Consider the following 22,055-nt stretch of genomic DNA (forward strand, 5'->3'; position numbering starts at 1 on the left):
GGCTAAGAAACCTAGCTCAGAAAAGTCAAAAATAACAAACTACTCATCCCAAACTATAGGTTTCAGACAACAAACACCTATGAAAGGCTAAGAAATCCAGCTCAGAAAAGTCAAAAATAGCAACCCACACACCCCAAATCATAGGTTTCAGACAACACACACCAACGAAAGACTAAGAAATCTAGCTTAGAAAAGCCCGAAATAGTAATTTACATATCCCAAAACATAGGTTTCAGACAACACATACCATATGATGGACTAAGAATCCTAGCTCTGAAAAGTCCAAATAGCAAACTACACATCCCAAATCATAGGTTTCAGACAACACACACCAACGAAAGACAAGAAATCTAGCTTAGAAAAGCCCGAAATAGTAATTTACATATCCCAAATCATAAGTTTCAGACAACACACACCTATGAACGGCTCAGAAATCCAGCTCAGAAAAGTCAAAAATTGCAATCCATCCATCCCAAATCATAAGTTTCAGACAACACACACCAACGAAAGACTAAGAAATCTAGCTCAGAAAAGTCCGAAATAGTAATTTACATATCCCAAATCATAAGTTTCAGACAACACACATCAACGAAAGACGGGGCTCGGGGAGAGCCTTTGAGGGGTCTGTGGGGCCCTTGAGGGCGGGGTGGTCCTTTGGGAGCTTGGGGGGACCTTTGAGGACCGGGCGCTTCCTTCGGGGTTGGGCTGGGGGATCGGAACCCTTTGAGGTTGGGGTAGAGGACCTCACGACACTGTTCAAATAGAACTTGTTTACTATAACGACCACACTCAAAACCTCTTCTAAAACCTTTTCTAAAATCATCTTTTAAAATGTCTCTAACTGTTTTGCCGAAATAATTCCCTAAAATGTTTAAAACCGTTTCACCCAAATAATGCCCTAAAAGTAATTTCTGTGTGTTCCTTTGTTTTTGGCATCCCTACGCTGTCACATTTCAAATTTCTAGGAAACCCTTTCCTACGTTAATCTCTTCATCTCATAAATGTTCCTAGCTACACTATTAACTTTTCGTTAGAATATCAATTTATCTCTCCGACTTAAAGCTCAGTGAAGCCGTATTTAAAAATAGAATTTCTATCTCTTTAGACTCCCGCATAATTCCAAGATAACAAGTGATGTCATTTCTAATTTCTGACACTAAAGATCAATGAAGCCTTATTTAAAAATAGAATATTAATTTCTCTCTCTGACCTAAAGAACGTTTATCCCTCAGACCTAAGATTAAAGAAGCCATAATGTTTGTTTCTTAATTCCCCTTTCGTGAACCAATACATTCTCCCCCACCGATTATGTAAATCAAGTTCTCAGGTTAGGTTCGCCTAAAGATCAAAGAAACCATAATGTTTCTCAATTCCCCCTTCTTGAATCAATAATTTCCCCGCCGATTATGTAAATCAATTTCTCAGGTTAGGTTCGCCTAAAGATCAAAGAAGCCATGTTTGTTTCTTAATTCCCCCTTCGTGTATCAATACATACTCCCCCCCCGATTATGTAAATCAATTTCTCAGGTTAGGCTAGCCAAACAACAAAGAAGCTATGTTTGTTTCTTAATTCCCCCTTCGTGAATCGATACAGACCCCCACAGATTATGTAAATTTTGTTCTCATTGTAGTTTATCAGGCTAACAAGTCTGCAAGGTTTGTTTCTTAAGCACCCTTTATTGACTAAGTGATTCGCCCTCCTATTATGCAGATCAATATATAAGGCTTAGTTAGACAAACAACATAAATTTATGTTGACTTCCAGAAATTAGAGAAAGTTCCTGTTTATCCATTATAAATGACAACAACCATAAAACAGACATGAATTGCTGTTGACATCAATGAAAAACATCAAATAAATTGACCAACACATAACCGTCCAAGAAACAACCATAAAAGTGAGAAAATTCCTGGTTTTTCAAGTGAGAAAAATACTGTTTTTTCATTCTCACTGAAAAAAACCATAAAAACATGCATAAATTATGTAAAAAAGTTGTAGGTGGCAGCAGGGTGTTCTCGTGGGAGTCGGACCCCCCTTTCTACTCTCATCTAAATGACGAGACAACTTATAAAACTATAACCCAAGATCATACTGATCAATTTGCAAACAATTATAAATGAATTAAAAAGTTTAAAACAAGATGGTAAAATTGCTCCACAGCTATATAATAAATTTTTCCCCCGCGGTAGCGTTTGTCCAAAGTTGTATGGTCTACCAAAATTACACAAGCAAGGCATTCCTTTAAGGCCCATAGTAGCTTGTACGAAAGCCCTTACATCCAATGTTGGGAAATGGTTATGTACAGCCTTTAAACCTTTTCTTTACTCTCAACAATCATATATATGTAATTCGGTAGATTTAATCGAAAAACTCAAAAAAGTAAATATCTCAGAAAATACATTCATAAGTAGCTTTGACATTTTTTCAATGTATACAAATATTGATGTCACAGTATCTGAACAGTTATTAGAAAATAAAATCAAAGAAAATTATCACTTAATAGAAGCTTCAGGTAGAGGACCTCACGACACTGTTCAAATAGAACTAGTTTACTATAACGACCACACTCAAAACCTCTTCTAAAACCTTTTCTAAAATAATCTTTTAAAATGTCTCTAACTGTTTTGCCGAAATAATTCCCTAAAATGTTTAAAACCGTTTCACTCAAATAATCCCCTAAAAGTAATTTCTGTGTGTTCCTTTGTTTTTGGCATCCCTGCGCTGTCACATTTCAAATTTCTAGGAAACCCTTTCCTACGTTAATCTCTTCATCTCATAAATGTTCCTAGCTACACTATTAAGGTTTCGTTAGAATATCAATTTATCTCTCCGACTTAAAGCTCAGTGAAGCCGTATTTAAAAATAGAATTTCTATCTCTTTAGACTCCAGGATAATTCCAAGATAACAAGTGATGTCATTTCTAATTCTTGACACTAAAGATCAATGAAGCCCTATTTAAAAATAGAATGTTAATTTTTCTCTCTGACCTAAAGAACGTTTATCCCTCAGACCTAAGATTAATGAAACCATAATGTTTGTTTCTTAATTCCCCTTTCGTGAACCAATAATTCTCCCCCACCGATTATGTAAATCAAGTTCTCAGGTTAGGTTCGCCTAAAGATCAAAGAAACCATAATGTTTCTCAATTCCCCCTTCTTGAATCAATAATTCCCCCGCCGATTATGTAAATCAATTTCTCAGGTTAGGTTCGCCTAAAGATCAAAGAAGCCATGTTTGTTTCTTAATTCCCCCTTCGTGAATCAATACATACTCCCCCACCGATTATGTAAATCAATTTCTCAGGTTAGGCTAGCCAAACATCAAAGAAGCCATGTTTGTTTCTTAATTCCCCCTTCGTGAATCAATACATTCCCCCGCCGATTATTTAAATCAATTTCTCAGGTTAGGTTAGCCAAACAATAATGAAGCTATGTTTGTTTCTTAATTCCCCTTTCGTGAACCAATAATTCCCCCTCTGATTATGTAAATCAATTTCTCAGGTTAGGCTAGCCAAACAACATAAATTGCTGTTGACATCCATAAATGTGAGAAAGTTCCTGTTTTTTCATTCTCACTGACAAAAACCATAAAACAGACATGAATTGCTGTTGACACCCATGAAAAACATCAAATAAATTGACCAACATCCATAACCATCCAAGAAAACAACCATAAAAGTGAGAAAATTCATGTTTTTTCAAGTGAGAAAATTCCTGTTTTTTCATTCTCACTGACAAAAACCATAAAAACATGCATAAATTATGTAAAAAAGTTGTAGGTGGCAGCAGGGTGTTCTCGTGGGAGTCGGACCCCCTTTCTACTCTCATCTAAATGACGAGACAACTTATAAAACTATAACCCAAGATCATACTGATCAATTTGCAAACAAAATTATAAATGAATTAAAAAGTTTAAAACAAGATGGTAAAATTGCTCCACAGCTATATAATAAATTTTTCCCCCGCGGTAGCGTTTGTCCAAAGTTGTATGGTCTACCAAAATTACACAAGCAAGGCATTCCTTTAAGGCCCATAGTAGCTTGTACGAAAGCCCTTACATCCAATGTTGGGAAATGGTTATGTACAGCCTTTAAACCTTTTCTTTACTCTCAACAATCATATATATGTAATTCGGTAGATTTAATCGAAAAACTCAAAAACGTAAATATCTCAGAAAATACATTCATAAGTAGCTTTGACATTTTTTCAATGTATACAAATATTGATGTCACAGTATCTGAACAGTTATTAGAAAATAAAATCAAAGAAAATTATCACTTAATAGAAGCTTCAGCAGCAGGAATAGATTGTGATGTCTTAATGACCTTGGTTAAACTGTAACAAGTACTCAATGTATTTCCAATTCCGTAATTCTTTTTAGCAACAAATTCATGGTTTAGCGATAGGCGCACCCCTCTCCGGGCTACTGGCGAATATTTATGTGGAACATATTGAAAATTGGGCATTAGATTCGTATTTTTTGAAACATATCTTTTGGGGACGCTACATGGATGGCGTAATTTCACTCTAAAACTAGGGGAAAATGAGCTTAAGGGTTTTTAGATCACCTTAATACATACGATAGAAATTTACAGTTTACTTTAGGAATCGAAATTGCAAATAAAATCCCATTCCTAGATGTGTTAGTTATTCGTAACTTCGATAAACTCAATTTTACCATTTATAGAAACCAACACAAAATAATAGATATTTGCATTTTAAATCAAACCATCCCCCACAAGTTAAAAGAGTAGTCGTAATATCCCTCGTCGATCGTGCCCTAAACATTTGTTCTGATTCCCACATGACAGCAGAATTAAACTTTATCAAGGACTTACTTTTTGGAAATGGGTATCCTATTTTATTTATTAATAGTGTAATTAACTTTAGACTGAAAAGACATTCCCGTAAAATTAATGATAGTTTACCATGCGAGATTTCTGAAAAGCCCTTAAACATAATATACCTCCTCTACATCCCAAAAATCACTACAAATCTTAAAAAGTTTGCACAAAAAATTATCTGTATGTAGTATTCACAAATAATTTTAAAATCATAAATTTTCTAAATTCTGGTAGAGATAAAACCCCAGTTACTCGCCAAAGAGGGGTCTATCAAATACCATGCGATTGTGGCAAATATTATGTAGGTAGAACACACCAGAATTTAGAAAAGCACATACAACAGCATAAAGATGATATAGTCAAAGCTCTAAATTCTAATATTTCCGCTGTTTCATCTGATTCTGCATGAGGCAGCCATATTTTTGAAAATCCTAGCCACAATATACTTTTCGATGAATCCACCCTTACTATCCACCTTACGACCTAGGCATAAAGCAGGTAGTCCGAGAATCAATTGAAATCACACTTAAGATTAATAATGATATCTCCTTAAATAGAGACTTAGGGGAATATACACTAAATGCTATGTACACAAATTTAATTTAAAATTATCTTAAACATGTCGTAAAAAATCAATAGACATTAACACAGAACCGGTCACAAAAAGACCTTTGAGGTTAGCTGCCAAAAAGGCGGGATTAGCAACAAGAACGTGGTTTTGAATTATTTTTCTTTCATCTCATTGAATCGCCTTGTTTTATCTTACTTTTTACCAGTCCTGGTTGAACATCGCTGAAGCAAGAGTGCTAGGACTGCTTTGAATTTTTTTTTAATTTTTGGTTGTATTGGTTGCATGTTATGGTGAGTCTTTTTTCTTTTATATATTTCTGTCTTGCTGAGGACGGCCCTTGGACACAGGGCCGAAATATTCATTCAAATTATCTCCTCTGTCTTGCAAAAAGATTTCCCTATCGTTCTTCGTGCTTTTGTTCTTAGTTTAAAATTGGATGTTTTGTCCAAATTTCTAATATTGCTACTAATAATGGTGCAAAAAGTAAGCTCTAATTTCTTCAGCTATGGCAGAACTATTAAATGTTTAGAGGCATGTATAACACCTTTTCTCTGCATCATTCCTAAATGTGGAAAATGAAATAGCAAACCCTACTCAAATCATAAATGAAAAGACCAGGCTAGTAAGACCAGGAGACAGCACTTTTGAACCTATTGGCAAATTCACTTTTGTCGGATCTCTAATTTTTACTATTTATTATTCTAAGAAAATTCCTAGTGAAGGGGCTGAAAAACCAGCACACTTCTAAGGTAATTTTAGGTTCTAACTAAATTCAACATGAATGGATGCCTGCTTGCTCACCAGCTTAAAAAGAGCTCAGATAGTCCTCTCTGAATAATGCCAGGCAGTCTGCTTTTACCAACATCAGATAGTACTCTCTAACATAAGCTATAAAACTCTACTTCAGCTCCCACACTGCAAGCTCGGCCTCAAGTATAAGTAAAAACCATTCTTCTTGGCTTCAGTTACAAGTTATCCACAGCTTTCCAAAATGAAATTTTGCATTAATCTGTCTGGCCTCAGACCCGCACTGTGAGGTTAGACCCTCTTACCATTTTCTTGCTAATATATTGTAGTCAATGGTATAGGGAAAGAAAAACAGGACACAATCAAAGTTTAGCCTCTACAGCACAATTATGCTTCAATACTGGTTCTAAAACAAGGTAGGTTGCTGTCAATCCAGGCCCTTAAAATCTGATTTCATTTTTTACTATTGAGTGTTTCCCTGCTTGGATCCACAACTGAGCATCAAAATCATGTATTCTGTTTGGAGGAGATGTAAAATTTGAAAGTTTTTCACAAGAAGGAAAAACACAGCTTGAATTGTCTCTGACTGAATTAAGCACACAGGACCTGGTTGAGCTAAATATTAACAAGTGAATCAACTTGAAAAAAGGCAGGGGGTTGCGTCACCCCTCTTTCCATTTTTTTTTTGTATGTTATTGGTTTGCAACTTACATCCGTAAGTCCCTACACCAAAGGGATGCCATTGTACTAATCAATATTTATGGACATAGACACAAGTGCACCAAAATGGGGCCAAGAAATTTTCTTCAGATTGCCTCGAGATTTGTCGCCATATATCCTTGGGCAAGGAACCCTAAATGCACAGGAAAAAAAGAACCAAGATAAGATTTTGGTTCCATTCAAAAGACAAACGCTTTTCTGATTACCTGTAATTCAGAATATTTTTGATCCTTTCACACCAGAAGGATCCACTGGACTTGGGATGCTTTCAATCAGCCCAGAGCAAAAGCTTTATCATATTTAACGCGCCTATGAAAGGCTAAGAAATCTAGCTCTGAAAGGTCCAAACAGCAAACTACACATCCCAAATCATAGGTTTCAGTCAACACACACCTACGAAAGGCTCAGAAATCCAGCTCAGAAAAGTAAAAAAATAGCAACCCACACATCCCAAATCATAGGTTTCAGACACCACACACCTATGAAAGACTAAGAAATCCAACTCAGAAAAGCCCGAAATAGTAATTTACATATCCCAAATCATAAGTTTCAGACAACACTCACCTAAGAAATACTAAGAAACCTTAGCTCAGAAAAGTCTGAAATAGCCAACTACTCCTCCCAAACTCGAAGTTTCAGACAACGAACACCTATGAGTGACTGAGAATCCTAGCTCTGAAAAGTCCATAAAGCAAACTACACCTCCCAAATCATAATTTTCTGAAAGTATACACCTATGAAAGTCTAAGAAATCTAGCTCAGAAAAGTCAAAAATAGCAAATTAACCATCCCAAATCATATGTTTCAGTCAACACACACCTACGAAAGGCTAAGAAATCCAGCTCAGAAAAGTCAAAAAATAGCAAGACACACATCCCAAATCATAGGTTTCAAACACCACACACCTACGAAAGACTAAGAAATCTGGTTATGAAAAGTCGGAAATAGCAAATTACATATCCCAAATCATAAGTTTCAGTCAACACACACCTACGAAAGGCTAAGAAACCTAGTTCATAAAAGCCTGAAATAGCAAACTACTCATCCCAAACTATTGGTTTCAGACAACATTCACCTACGAAATACTAGGAAACCTTAGCTCAGAAAAGCCTGAAATAGCAAACTACACATTCCCAAATCATAATTTTCTGACAACACACACCTATGAAAGGCTAAGAAACCTAGCTCAGAAAAGTCAAAAATAGCAAATTAACCATCCGAAATCATAGGTTTCAGACAACACATCCCTACGAAAGGCTAAGAAATCCAGCTCAGAAAAGTAAAAAAATAGCAATCCACACAATCCAAATCATAGGTTTCAGTCAATACACACCTACGAAAGGCTAAGAAATCTGGCTATGAAAAGTAAAAAAATAACAACCCACACAATCCAAATCATAGGTTTCAGGCAACACACACCTACGAAATACTAAGAAATCTGGCTATGAAAAGTCAGAAATAGCAAACTACTCATCCTAAACTATAATTTTCAGACAACAAACACCTATGAGGGACTAAGAATCCTAGCTCTGAAAAGTCCAAAAAGCAAACTACAAATCCCAAATCATAATTTTCTGACAGCACACACATATGAAAGGCTAAGAAACCTAGCTCAGAAAAGTCAAAAATAGCAAATTAACCGTCCCAAATCATAGGTTTCAGACAGGACACACCTATGAAAGGCTAAGAAAGTCAGCTCAGAAAAGTTAAAAATAGCAATCCACCCATCCCAAATCATAGGTTTCAGACAACACACACCAACGAAAGACTAGGAAATCTAGCTTAGAAAAGCCCGAAATAGTAATTTACATATCCCAAATCATAAGTTTCAGACAACATTCACCTATGAAATAGTAGGAAACCTTAGCTCAGAAAAGCCTGAAATAGCAAACTATTCATTCCCAAACTAGAAGTTTCAGACAACACACGCCTATGAGAGACTAAGAATCATAGCTCTGAAAAGTCCAAAAAGCAAACTACACATCCCAAATCATAATTTTCTGACAGCACATACCTATGAATGGCTAAGAAACCTAGCTCAGAAAAGTCAAAAATAACAAACTATTCATCCCAAACTATAGGTTTCAGACAACAAACACCTATGAAAGGCTAAGAAATCCAGCTCAGAAAAGTCAAAAATAGCAACCCACACACCCCAAATCATAGGTTTCAGACAACACACACCAACGAAAGACTAAGAAATCTAGCTTAGAAAAGCCCGAAATAGTAATTTACATATCCCAAATCATAGGTTTCAGACAACACATACCCTATGATGGACTAAGAATCCTAGCTCTTAAAAGTACAAATAGCAAACTACACATTCCAAATCATAGTTTTCAGACAACGCACACAAACGAAAGACAAGAAATCTAGCTTAGAAAAGTCCGAAATAGTAATTTACATATCCCAAAACATAAGTTTCAGACAACACATACCAATGAACGGCTCAGAAATCCAGCTCAGAAAAGTCAAAAATTGCAATCCATCCATCCCAAATCATAAGTTTCAGACAACACACACCAACGAAAGACTAAGAAATCTAGCTCAGAAAAGTCCGAAATAGTAATTTACATATCCCAAATCATAAGTTTCAGACAACACACATCAACGAAAGACGGGGCTCGGGGAGAGCCTTTGAGGGGTCTGTGGGGCCCTTGAGGGCCGGGTGGTCCTTTGGGAGCTTGGGGGGACCTTTGAGGACCGGGCGCTTCCTTCGGGGTTGGGCTGGGGGATCGGAACCCTTTGAGGTTGGGGAAGAGGACCTCACGACACTGTTCAAATAGAACTTGTTTACTATAACGACCACACTCAAAACCTCTTCTAAAACATTTTCTCAAATCATCTTTTAAATTGTCTCTAACTGTTTCGCCGAAATAATTCCCTAAAATGTTTAAAACCGTTTCAACCAAATAATCCCCTAAAAGTAATTTCTGTGTGTTCCTTTGTTTTTGGCATCCCTGCGCTGTCACATTTCAAATTTCTAGGAAACCCTTTCCTACGTTAATCTCTTCATCTCATAAATGTTCCTAGCTAAACTATTAAGGTTTCTTTAGAATATCAATTTATCTCTCCGACTTAAAGCTCAGTGAAGCCGTATTTAAAAATAGAATTTCTATATCTTTAGACTCCCGCATAATTCCAAGATAACAAGTGATGTCATTTCTAATTTCTGAAACTAAAGATCAATGAAGCCATATTTAAAAATAGAATATTAATTTTTCTCTCTGACCTAAAGAACGTTTATCCCTCAGGCCTAAGATTAAAGAAGCCATAATGTTTGTTTCTTAATTCCCATTTCGTGAACCAATACATTCTCCCCCACCGATTATGTAAATCAAGTTCTCAGGTTAGGTTAGCCTAAAGATCAAAGAAACCATAATGTTTCTTGATTCCCCTTTCGTGAATCAATACATTCCGCCGCCGATTATGTAAATCAATTTCTCAGGTTAGGTTCGCCTAAAGATCAAAGAAGCCATGTTTGTTTCTTAATTCCCCCTTCGTGAATCAATACATTCTCCCCACCGATTACGTAAATCAAGTTCTCGGGTTAGGTTAGCCAAACAACAAAGAATCCATGTTTGTTTCTTAATTCCCCTTCGTGAATCAATACATTCCCCCGCCAATTATGTAAATCAATTTCTCAGGTTAGGTTAGCCAAACAACAATGAAGCCATGTTTGTTTCTTAATCCCCCTTTCGTGAACCAATAATTCCCCCTCCGATTATATAAATCAATTTCTCAGGTTAGACTAGCCAAACAACATAAATTGCTGTTGACATCCATAAATGTGAGAAAGTTCCTGTTTTTTCATTCTCACTGACAAAAACAATAAAACAGACATGAATTGCTGTTGACATCAATGAAAAACATCAAATAAATTGACCAACACACATAACCATCCAAGAAAACATCCATAAAAGTGAGAAAATTCATGTTTTTTCAAGTGAGAAAAATCCTGTTTTTTCATTCTCACTGACAAAAACCATAAAAACATGCATAAATTATGTAAAAAAGTTGTAGGTGGCAGCAGGGTGTTCTCGTGGGAGTCGGACCCCCCTTTCTACTCTCATCTAAATGACGAGACAACTTATAAAACTATAACCCAAGATCATACTGATCAATTTGCAAACAAAATTATAAATGAATTAAAAAGTTTAAAACAAGATGGTAAAATTGCTCCACAGCTATATAATAAATTTTTCCCCCGCGGTAGCGTTTGCCCAAAGTTGTATGGTCTACCAAAATTACACAAGCAAGGCATTCCTTTAAGGCCCATAGTAGCTTGTACGAAAGCCCTTACATCCAATGTTGGGAAATGGTTATGTACAGCCTTTAAACCTTTTCTTTACTCTCAACAATCATATATATGTAATTCGGTAGATTTAATCGAAAAACTCAAAAACGTAAATATCTCAGAAAATACATTCATAAGTAGCTTTGACATTTTTTCAATGTATACAAATATTGATGTCACAGTATCTGAACAGTTATTAGAAAATAAAATCAAAGAAAATTATCACTTAATAGAAGCTTCAGCAGCAGGAATAGATTGTGATGTCTTAATGACCTTGGTTAAACTGTAACAAGTACTCAATGTATTTCCAATTCCGTAATTCTTTTTAGCAACAAATTCATGGTTTAGCGATAGGCGCACCCCTCTCCGGGCTACTGGCGAATATTTATGTGGAACATATTGAAAATTGGGCATTAGATTCGTATTTTTTGAAACATATCTTTTGGGGACGCTACATGGATGGCGTAATTTCACTCTAAAACTAGGGGAAAATGAGCTTAAGGGTTTTTAGATCACCTTAATACATACGATAGAAATTTACAGTTTACTTTAGGAATCGAAATTGCAAATAAAATCCCATTCCTAGATGTGTTAGTTATTCGTAACTTCGATAAACTCAATTTTACCATTTATAGAAACCAACACAAAATAATAGATATTTGCATTTTAAATCAAACCATCCCCCACAAGTTAAAAGAGTAGTCGTAATATCCCTCGTCGATCGTGCCCTAAACATTTGTTCTGATTCCCACATGACAGCAGAATTAAACTTTATCAAGGACTTACTTTTTGGAAATGGGTATCCTATTTTATTTATTAATAGTGTAATTAACTGTAGACTGAAAAGACATTCCCGTAAAATTAATGATAGTTTACCATGCGAGATTTCTGAAAAGCCCTTAAACATAATATACCTCCTCTACATCCCAAAAATCACTACAAATCTTAAAAAGTTTGCACAAAAAATTATCTGTATGTAGTATTCACAAATAATTTTAAAATAATAAATTTTCTAAATTCTGGTAAAGATAAAACCTCAGTTACTCGCCAAAGAGGGGTCTATCAAATACCATGCGATTGTGGCAAATTTTATGTAGGTAGAACACACCAGAATTTAGAAAAGCAAATACAACAGCATAAAGATGATATATCAAAGCTCTAAATTCTAATATTTTCGCTGTTTCATTTGATTCTGCATGAGGCAGCCATATTTTTGAAAATCCTAGCCACAATATACTTTTCGATGAATCCACCCTTACTATCCACCTTACGACCTAGGCATAAAGCAGGTAGTCCGAGAATCAATTGAAATCAGACTTAAGATTATTAATGATTTTTTCTTAAATAGAGACTTGGGGTGATATACACTAAATGGTCTGTGCATAAATTTAATGAAAAATGATCGTACAAAATATTTCATAAAACCAATAGACATTAACACAGAATTGGTCACAAAAAGATCTTTGATGTTAGCTGCCAAAAAGGCTGAATTAGCAACAAGAACGTGGTTTTGAATTATTTTTCTTTCATCTCATTGAATCGCCTTGTTTTATCTTACTTTTTACCAGTCCTGGTTGAACATCGCTGAAGCAAGAGTGCTAGGACTGCTTTGAATTTTTTTTTTATTTTCGGTTTTATTGGTCGCATGTTGTTGTGAGTCTTTTTTCTTTTATATATTTCTGTCTTGCTGAGGACGGCCCTTGGACACAGGGCCGAAATATTCATTCAAATTATCTCCACTGTCTTGCAAAAAGATTTCCCTATCGTTCTTCGTGCTTTTGTTCTTAGTTTAAAATTGGATGTTTTGTCCAAATTTCTAATATTGCTACTAATAATGGTGCAAAAAGTAAGCTCTAATTTCTTCAGCTATGGCAGAACTATTAAATGTTTAGAGGCATGTATAACACCTTTTCTCTGCATCATTCCTAAATGTGGAAAATGAAATAGCAAACCCTACTCAAATCATAAATGAAAAGACCAGGCTAGTAAGACCAGGAGACAGCACTTTTGAACCTATTGGCAAATTCACTTTTGTCGGATCTCTAATTTTTACTATTTATTATTCTAAGAAAATTCCTAGTGAAGGGGCTGAAAAACCAGCACACTTCTAAGGTAATTTTAGGTTCTAACTAAATTCAACATGAATGGATGCCTGCTTGCTCACCAGCTTAAAAAGAGCTCAGATAGTCCTCTCTGAATAATGCCAGGCAGTCTGCTTTTACCAACATCAGATAGTACTCTCTAACATAAGCTATAAAACTCTACTTCAGCTCCCACACTGCAAGCTCGGCCTCAAGTATAAGTAAAAACCATTCTTCTTGGCTTCAGTTACAAGTTATCCACAGCTTTCCAAAATGAAATTTTGCATTAATCTGTCTGGCCTCAGACCCGCACTGTGAGGTTAGACCCTCTTACCATTTTCTTGCTAATATATTGTAGTCAATGGTATAGGGAAAGAAAAACAGGACACAATCAAAGTTTAGCCTCTACAGCACAATTATGCTTCAATACTGGTTCTAAAACAAGGTAGGTTGCTGTCAATCCAGGCCCTTAAAATCTGATTTCATTTTTTACTATTGAGTGTTTCCCTGCTTGGATCCACAACTGAGCATCAAAATCATGTATTCTGTTTGGAGGAGATGTAAAATTTGAAAGTTTTTCACAAGAAGGAAAAACACAGCTTGAATTGTCTCTGACTGAATTAAGCACACAGGACCTGGTTGAGCTAAATATTAACAAGTGAATCAACTTGAAAAAAGGCAGGGGGTTGCGTCACCCCTCTTTCCATTTTTTTTTTGTATGTTATTGGTTTGCAACTTACATCCGTAAGTCCCTACACCAAAGGGATGCCATTGTACTAATCAATATTTATGGGTATAGACACAAGTGCACCAAAATGGGGCCAAGAAATTTTCTTCAGATTGCCTCGAGATTTGTCGCCATATATCCTTGGGCAAGGAACCCTAAATGCACAGGAAAAAAAGAACCAAGATAAGATTTTGGTTCCATTCAAAAGACAAACGCTTTTCTGATTACCTGTAATTCAGAATATTTTTGATCCTTTCACACCAGAAGGATCCACTGGACTTGGGATGCTTTCAATCAGCCCAGAGCAAAAGCTTTATCATATTTAAAATGTGTTTGAATCTAATTTGGTTCGAAAATTACATTAAAAGTTCTTTGACCAAGAAAACCAGATGCCAAAAAAAAAAGGTTGAAAATAAACTTGGCATTGTTTGTTTCTAATCAGAGGCAATGTTACAGCGTTGCCTATTGTAAAGGCCATACATCTCCAATGTTTTATCATTTATTTATCTTCCCTGAGGCACTTCGTATGGAAGAGGTCGTCGCATAAACTTCAAAGGGCTCGTTTGATTGGAAATCAGGAGCTGTAGTTCCCTTTTTAAGAGTCAAAAGTGATTGGAGGGCAACTAGCCCCCTTCTGCCTTTTTTCCCCGGATACATCTGATACAAACTTTGCTATAGCCATTTTGTCGAAAATAGTTCAAAGATCATATAACAAAAACTCCAGGGTTGCCACAACCACCGAGGGCCTGGGGGGCAGGCGTTGTAAGTTATGCCCTGGGGGCATATATGGCTCTTATAGAAGGGGTGCTCGTATCAACTTCAGAGAGGGCTCATTTGTTTGGGAATTCAAAGTTCTAGCTCACTTTTTCAGAGTCAAAAGAGATTGGAAGGCAACGAGCCTCCCACCCTCACGCCCTTCCCCCCCCCCCAAATCCATCCAATGAAAATTTTGAAATAACCATTTTCTTTAAAATAATTCAAACATCAGATAATAAAAATTCCAGGGTCGACACCCCCCCCCCCCCAGGGCCCAGGGGCAGGCGTTGTAAGTTATGTCCTGGATGCATATATGGTTCTTATAGAAGGGATGCTTGTATAAACTTCAGAGAGGGCTCATTTGATTTGAAATTGACAGTTCTGGCTCATTTTTAAAGAGTCAAAATACATTGAAGGGTTATTAGCCCCCCCCATGCCCTATTTCCCCAAACCCATCCAATAAAAACTTTGAAATAGCCATTTTGTTAAATTAATTAAAAATCTTTCCGAAAAATAAGTTTTGCAAAGAAAAGTAGAGGCCATTGTAAACTTAAGCTCAGCAGATACAAATACCTGTTAAAATTCAAACTCAAAACGACAAGAAATCATAGGGAGCGCGCTAGCTCTGCCTAAGTAAAGAAAATTGTGGGCACAATGTGTTTTTTTTCCATACCCGGGCACTTTGTATCAAAGGAGTTGAAACTTCGAAAAGGACTCATTCGATTGGAAATTGGAGTGGCAAGTGCCCTTTTTAATAGTTAAAAGTGATGGGAGGGCAACTAGCCCCCCCCCAAGCCCATCATTCCCCCAAACACACCCAATCAAAAATTTGAGATAGCCATTTTGTTCAGCATAGTTGATTTCCAGATAGAAAATATGTTTTTGAGGAGGACACTCCCCCACAACCCTCAGGGCAAGGGTTTTAGGTTATGCCCTGGGGGAATATAAGGTTTTTATAGAAGGTGTTGTAGTAGAAACTTCAAAACAGGTTCATTCGATTGGAAATTCGAAGGGCTAGTACCCTTTTTAATAGTCGAAAGTGATTGGAGGGCAACTAGCCCCCCCCACGCCCATCATTCCCCCAAAAGCATCCAATTAAAATTACGAGATAGACATTTTCTTCAGCTTAGTTGATATCCAGATATAAAATATGTTTTTAAGGAGGATATTCCCCCACAAACCTTGAGGCAAGGGTTTTAAGTTGTGCCCTGGGGGCATGTAAGGTTTTTATAGAAGGCGTTGTCGTAGAAACTTCAAAAAATGCTGATTCGATTGAAAATTCAAAGGGCTAGTGCTCTTTTTAATAGTCGAAAATGATTGGAGGGCAACTAGCCCGCCAACGCCCATCATTTCCCCAAACACATCCAATCAAAATTTTGATATAGCCATTTTGTTCAGCGTAGTTGATTTCCATATAGAAAATATATTTTTGAAAAGGACACTCCCCCACAGCCCCCAGGGCAAGGGTTTAAAGTTATGCCTTGGGGGCATATAAGGTTTTTAAAGAAGGCGTTGTCGTAGAAACTTCAAAAAAAGCTTATTTGATTGGATATTCAAAGGGCTAGTGCTCTTTTTAATAGTCGAAAGTGATTGGAGGGCAAATAGCCGCCTCCCCCCCCCCCCACCCATCATTCCCCCAAATGCATCCAATGAAAGTTTTAAGATAGCAATTTTGTTCAGCGTAATTGATTTTCAAATAGAAAACATAATTTTGAGGAGGACAATCCCCCAAAACCCTCAGGGCAAGGATTATAAGTTATGCCCTAAGGGCATATAAGGTTTTTATTGAAGTCTTATTATTGAGTCGTAGAAACTTGAAAAAGGGCTCATTCGATTTGAAATTCAAAGGGCTAGTATTTTTAATAGTCGAAAGTGATTTGAGGGTAACTAACCCCCCTCTCGCGCCCACTTTTCGCCAAACACATCCAATCAAAATTTTTAGATAGCTATTTTATTCAACGTAGTTTAAAGTTTTGGAAATTAGGTCTTTAAGGATGACAACCCCTCCCCACCGCCCTTAGGGCAAGGGCAGTAAGTGATGCTCTGGGGGCATATAAAGTTTTACTGAAAGCTTTGTCGTAGAAACTTCAAAAGGGCCCATTCAATCGGAAATTGAAAGGGCTAGTGCCTTTTTATAATAGTTGAAAGTGATTGGATAGCGACTAACGCCCCTCTCACCCCACCATTTCCCCAAACACATCGAATTAAAATTTTGAGATATCCATTTTTTTCAACGTAGTTGAAAGTTCTGGAAATTAGGTCTTTTAGGATGATAACCCCCTCAGAGCCCTCAGTGCAAGGGTTGTAAGTTATGCCCTTGGGGCATATTAGGTTTTTATCGAAAGCGTTGTCGTAGAAACTTCAAATGGCTCATTCAATTGGAAATTGAAAGGGCTAGCGTGTTTTTGAATAGTTGAAAGTGATTGGATAGCGACTAACGCCCCTCTCACGCCCACCATTTTCCAAAACACATCCAATCAAAATTTTGAGATATCCATTTTGTTCAACGTAGTTGAACGTTCTGTAAATTAGGTCTTTTAGGATGATAATCCTCCTCAGAGGCCTCAGTGCAAGGGTTGTAAGTAATGCCCTGGGGGCATATAAGGTTTATATAGAAAGTTGTTGTATAAATCATAGGCAGCGCTATCGCGCTGCCTAAGTAAAGAACGGGGACACTCGAGAACGAGACAAGAACCGAGTAATAAGTATAGAGGAAGACATTCCCCCAAAAACCTCAGGATAAGGGTTTTAAGTTCTACCCTTGGGGTGTATGAGGATGATGTTTGCACAATGTATTATTTATTAATTTTAACCATTAAAGTAGAGCACATCGTATCGAAGAGGTTGTCGTAGAAACTTTGAAAACGGCTCATTCAATTGGAAATTGGAGTGGCTTGTGCCCTTTTTAATAGGCGAAAGTGATTGGAAAGCGACTAACACCCCTTTAATGCCCACCATTTCCCATAGCACATCCAATCAAAATTTTGAGATACCCATTTTGTTCAGCGTAGATGATTTCCAGATAGAAATTATGGTTTTTGAGGAGAGTCCCCCACAGCCTTAGGACAAGGGTTGTAAGTTATGTCCTGGGGGCATATATGGTTTTTTATAGAAGGCGTTGTCGTAGATACTTCAAAAAAGGCTCATTCGATTGGAAATTCAAAGGGCTAGTGCCCTTTTAATGCTCAAAAGTAATTGGAGGGCAAATATCCCGCCTCTCACGTCCACCTTTTCCCCAAACCCATCTAATCAAAACTTTGAGATAGCAATTTTATTCAACATAGTTTTAAGTTCTGCAAATTAGGTTTTTGAGGATGACAACACCCCAACAGCCCTCAGGGCAAGGGTTTTAAGTTATGCCCAGTGGGCATATCAGGTTTTTATATAACGCGTTGTCGTAGAAACTTCAAAAAGGGCTCATTCGATTGGAAATTGAAATGGCTAGTGCTCTTTTTAGTAGTCGAAAGTGATTGGAAAGCACCTAGCACCCCTTCCACGCCCACTATTTCCCCAAACACATCCAATAAAGATTTTGCGATAGCCATGTTGTTCCACGAAGTTCAAAGTTCAGGAAATTATACCTTTGAGCGGGACACTCCCCCCACAGTCTTCAGGGCAAGGGTTATAAGTTATGCCCTGGGGGTATATAAGGTTTTTATTGAAAATTTGTCCTGAAAATTTCAAAATGGGCTCATTCGATTGGACATGCAAAGGGCTAATGCCCTTTTTTATAGTCGAAAGTGATTTGAGGGCAACTGAGCCCCCTATCGCGACCATCTTTTCTCCAAACACATCCAATCAATATTCTAGATAGCCATTTTATTCAACGGAGTTGAAAGTTTTGGAAATTAGGTCTTTAAGGATGACACCCCCCACAACTCTCAGGGCAAAGGGCGTAAGTTATGCCCTGGGGGGATATAAGGTTTTTATTGACAGCGTAGAAACTTCAGAAGGGCTCATTAAATTGGAAATTGAAAGGGTTAGTACCTTTTTTAATAGTTGAAACTGATTGGAGAGCGACTAACGCCCCTCTCACGCCCACCATTTTCCCAAACACATCCAATCAAATTTTGAGATATCCATTTTGTTCAACGTAGTTGAAAGTTCTTGAAATTAGGTCATTTAGGATGATAACCCCATCAGAGCCCCCAGTGCAAGGGTTGTAAGTTATGCCCTGGGGGCATATAAAGTTTATATAGAATGTTGTTATAGAAATTTCAAAAAGGGCTCATTTGATTGGAAATTGAAATTGCCCTTTTTAATAGTCTAAAGTGAGTGGAGAGTAATTAACCCCCTCTTACGCCCACCATTTCCCCAAAAACATTCAATCAAAGTTTAGATATAGCCATTTTGTTCAACGTAGTTGAAAGTTCTGAAAATTATGTATTTAATGATGACAAACCCCCCAGAGCCCCCAGGGCAAAGGTTGTAAGTTCTGCCATGGGGGCATATAAGGTTTTTGTTATAAGTTGTCGTAAAACTTCAAAAAGGGCTCATTCAATTCGAAATTGAGAGGGCTAGTGCCCTTTGTAATAGTCGAAAGTGATTGGAGGGCAACTAAACCCCCTCTCACGCCCACCATTCCTCCAAACACATCCAATAAAAATTTTTAGATAGCCATTTTGTTCAACGTAGTAGAAAGATCAGGAAATTAGGTCTTTGAGAATTACACCCCCCCCAGAACTCATGGCAAGGGTTGTAAGTTATGCCCTGGGGGCATATTAGATTCTTATTGAAAGTTTTGTCGTAGAAACTTCAAAAGGGCTCATTTGATTGGAAATTGAAAGGGCTAGGGCCATTTTTAATTGTTGAAAGTTACTGGAGAGCAACTACCCCCCCTCTCACGCCCACCATTTCCCCAAATACATCCAATCAAAATTTTGAGATGGCCATTTTGTTTAACGTAGTTGAAAGTTCTGGAAATTTAGTCTTAGAGGATGACAGCCACCCTAAAAGACCTTGTCGAAAGTGATTGGAAGGATTGGATTTTTAAATGGGTGTATGTTGTTAAAAATTGCTGAAAATTTTTCTCCAGCATACAAATAGCAGGCCAAACTATATAGTCTTAAAAAACGAAAAGATTTAAAAGTATTATTTTCTTTTTCCCTGAAAAGACTATGTCAATACAAAACGAACATAAATTAATTAAAAAAAACTTTTTCCACAAAATATGTTTTTCAAAGAAAAGTAAAGAACTCCATTGAACAAAAAATGAGCAAAAATCAAATCAAATAATCTACCAAGTGTGAAACTACCACAAATGAGCATCGATAAATAAATGAAACCCAAAACAAATAGAAATTACAATAATTAACCAAGTCAAACTTAAAACAAGCAGAAATTAACATAAGTTGGGCGCAAAACCCCTATGCCTTCCCAAGCCCAGAACAGAATTTGCTCTTTTCTGAAAATACAAAAGAAATTGCATTGTCAGTTTAATATACATATACTGAAATTTAGAAATTAAAGTGTTAATATTTTTTGATTTATTAAAGTTATAAAATTAAAAACATTAAAATTTTTTCTTTAAAGTGCAAATTTTGTTCTGGGCTTGGGAAGGCATAGGGGGGTTGGGTGGCATAGGGATGGGCGGAGTAAATGAACTAGAAAAGTTCTTATCGGATGGGTGGAAAATAGGGCGTGGATAGGGGGCTAGTTGCCTTTCGATCTCTTTTGACTCTTAAAAAGTGACCAAGAACTTTTTATGTCCAATCATATGAGTCCTCTCCAAATTTAGTACAAGAATTCTTTCCATAAGAACTGTATATGCCCCCAGTGCATTACCTACAACGCCTACCTTCAGGCCCCGGGGCGTTGTGTCAACCCCGAAGTTTTCATTATATGATATTTGAACTATTTTTAAATAAAGGCTATCTCAAAGTTATTATCGTATGGCTTTGAAGAAAAAAGGGCATGTAGGGGGGAGGGGCTAGTTTCCCTCTGATATCTTTTAACTATTTAAAAGTGAACTAGAACATTTAATTTCCAATCAAAAGAGCCCTCTCCGAAGTTTAAACGAGCATACCTTCCATAAGAACCATATATGCCCCCAGAGCAATACGTACGACGGCTGCCCCGGGCCTTGGGGGATTGCGTCGACACAGGAATTTTTCTTATCTGACCTTTGAACTATTTTTAACAAAATGGCCATACGTGAAGGAGTTTTTGTTGTATCATCTTTGAACTATTTTTAACAAAATGGCTACCTCAAATTTTTTATCAGATGTATTTGGGGAAAAAAGGCTTGGGGGGGGGCTAGTTGCCCTCCGATCACTTTCGAGTCTTGAAAAGTGCACTAGAACTCTCGATTTCTAATCGCATGAGCCCCCTTTTAAGTTTATACGACGACCTCTTCTATATGAAGCGCCTCTGGGAAAAAAATAAATGGAGTTTGGGGGGAGGCCAGCTGCCCTCTGATCACTTTTGATCTTAAGTGAATTATAGCTTTCAATTTCCAATCAAATGAGCGCTCTATGACGTTTATACAAGCATCCCATCCGTAACAACCTTATATGCTCCCAGGGCGTAACTTGCAACGCCAACCCCCGGGCCCTGGAGGGCTCTGTTGACAACGGATTTTTTTTTATCTGAACTTTGAACTATTTTTAACAAAATGTCTATCTCAAAATTTTTATCTGCTGAATTTAGGGCGTGCAGGGGGGGGGGCTAGTTGCCCTACGGTCTCTTCTGACTCTTAAAAAGTAAACAAGAACTTTGAATTTCCAATCAAATGAGCCCTCTCCGAAGTTTATACGAGTATCCCTTCCATAAGAACTATATATGCCCCCAAAGCATTATTTACAACGCCTGCCTCCAGGCCCTTTGGGGTTGCGTCGACACAGGATTTTTTCTTATCTGACATTTGAACTATTTTAAATGAAATGACTATTTTGAAATTTTATTGGATGGGCTTGGGGAAAAAAGGGTGTGTGGGGGGGGAGGGGTTAGTTGCCTTTAAATCTCTTGACTCTTAAAAAGTGAACTAGAACTTTCAATTTCCAATCAAATGAGCCCTCTATGAAGTTTATACGAGCATCTCTTTCATAAGAACCACACATGCCTATAGGGCATAACTTAGAACGCCTTTCCCCGGGCCCTGGGGGTTTTATTGACACCAGAGTTTTTCTTATCCGACCTTTGAACTATTTTTAAAGAAATATCTATCTCAAAATTTTCATCAGATGGGTTTGGAAAAAGAAGGCATGGGGGCTCTAGTTGCCCTCGGATCTGTTTTGACTATTAAGAAGTGAGCTCGAACTTTCAATTTCCAATCAAATGAGCCCTCTCTGGAGTTTTTAAGATCATCCGTTT

General features: G+C 37.2%; 1 protein-coding gene across 1 annotated transcript in view; it reads left to right on the forward strand.

The window, feature by feature from the left end:
* ACOX1 (acyl-CoA oxidase 1) overlaps nt 1–22,055 on the forward strand; it is a 207,211-nt gene that overhangs the window by 20,743 nt on the left and 164,413 nt on the right. The window lies entirely within an intron of this gene.

This window comes from Artemia sp. Qi Xiang Cuo, chromosome 5 (assembly GCF_049724085.1).
Source record: "Artemia sp. Qi Xiang Cuo chromosome 5, ASM4972408v1, whole genome shotgun sequence".
NCBI lineage: Eukaryota > Metazoa > Arthropoda > Branchiopoda > Anostraca > Artemiidae > Artemia > Artemia sp. Qi Xiang Cuo.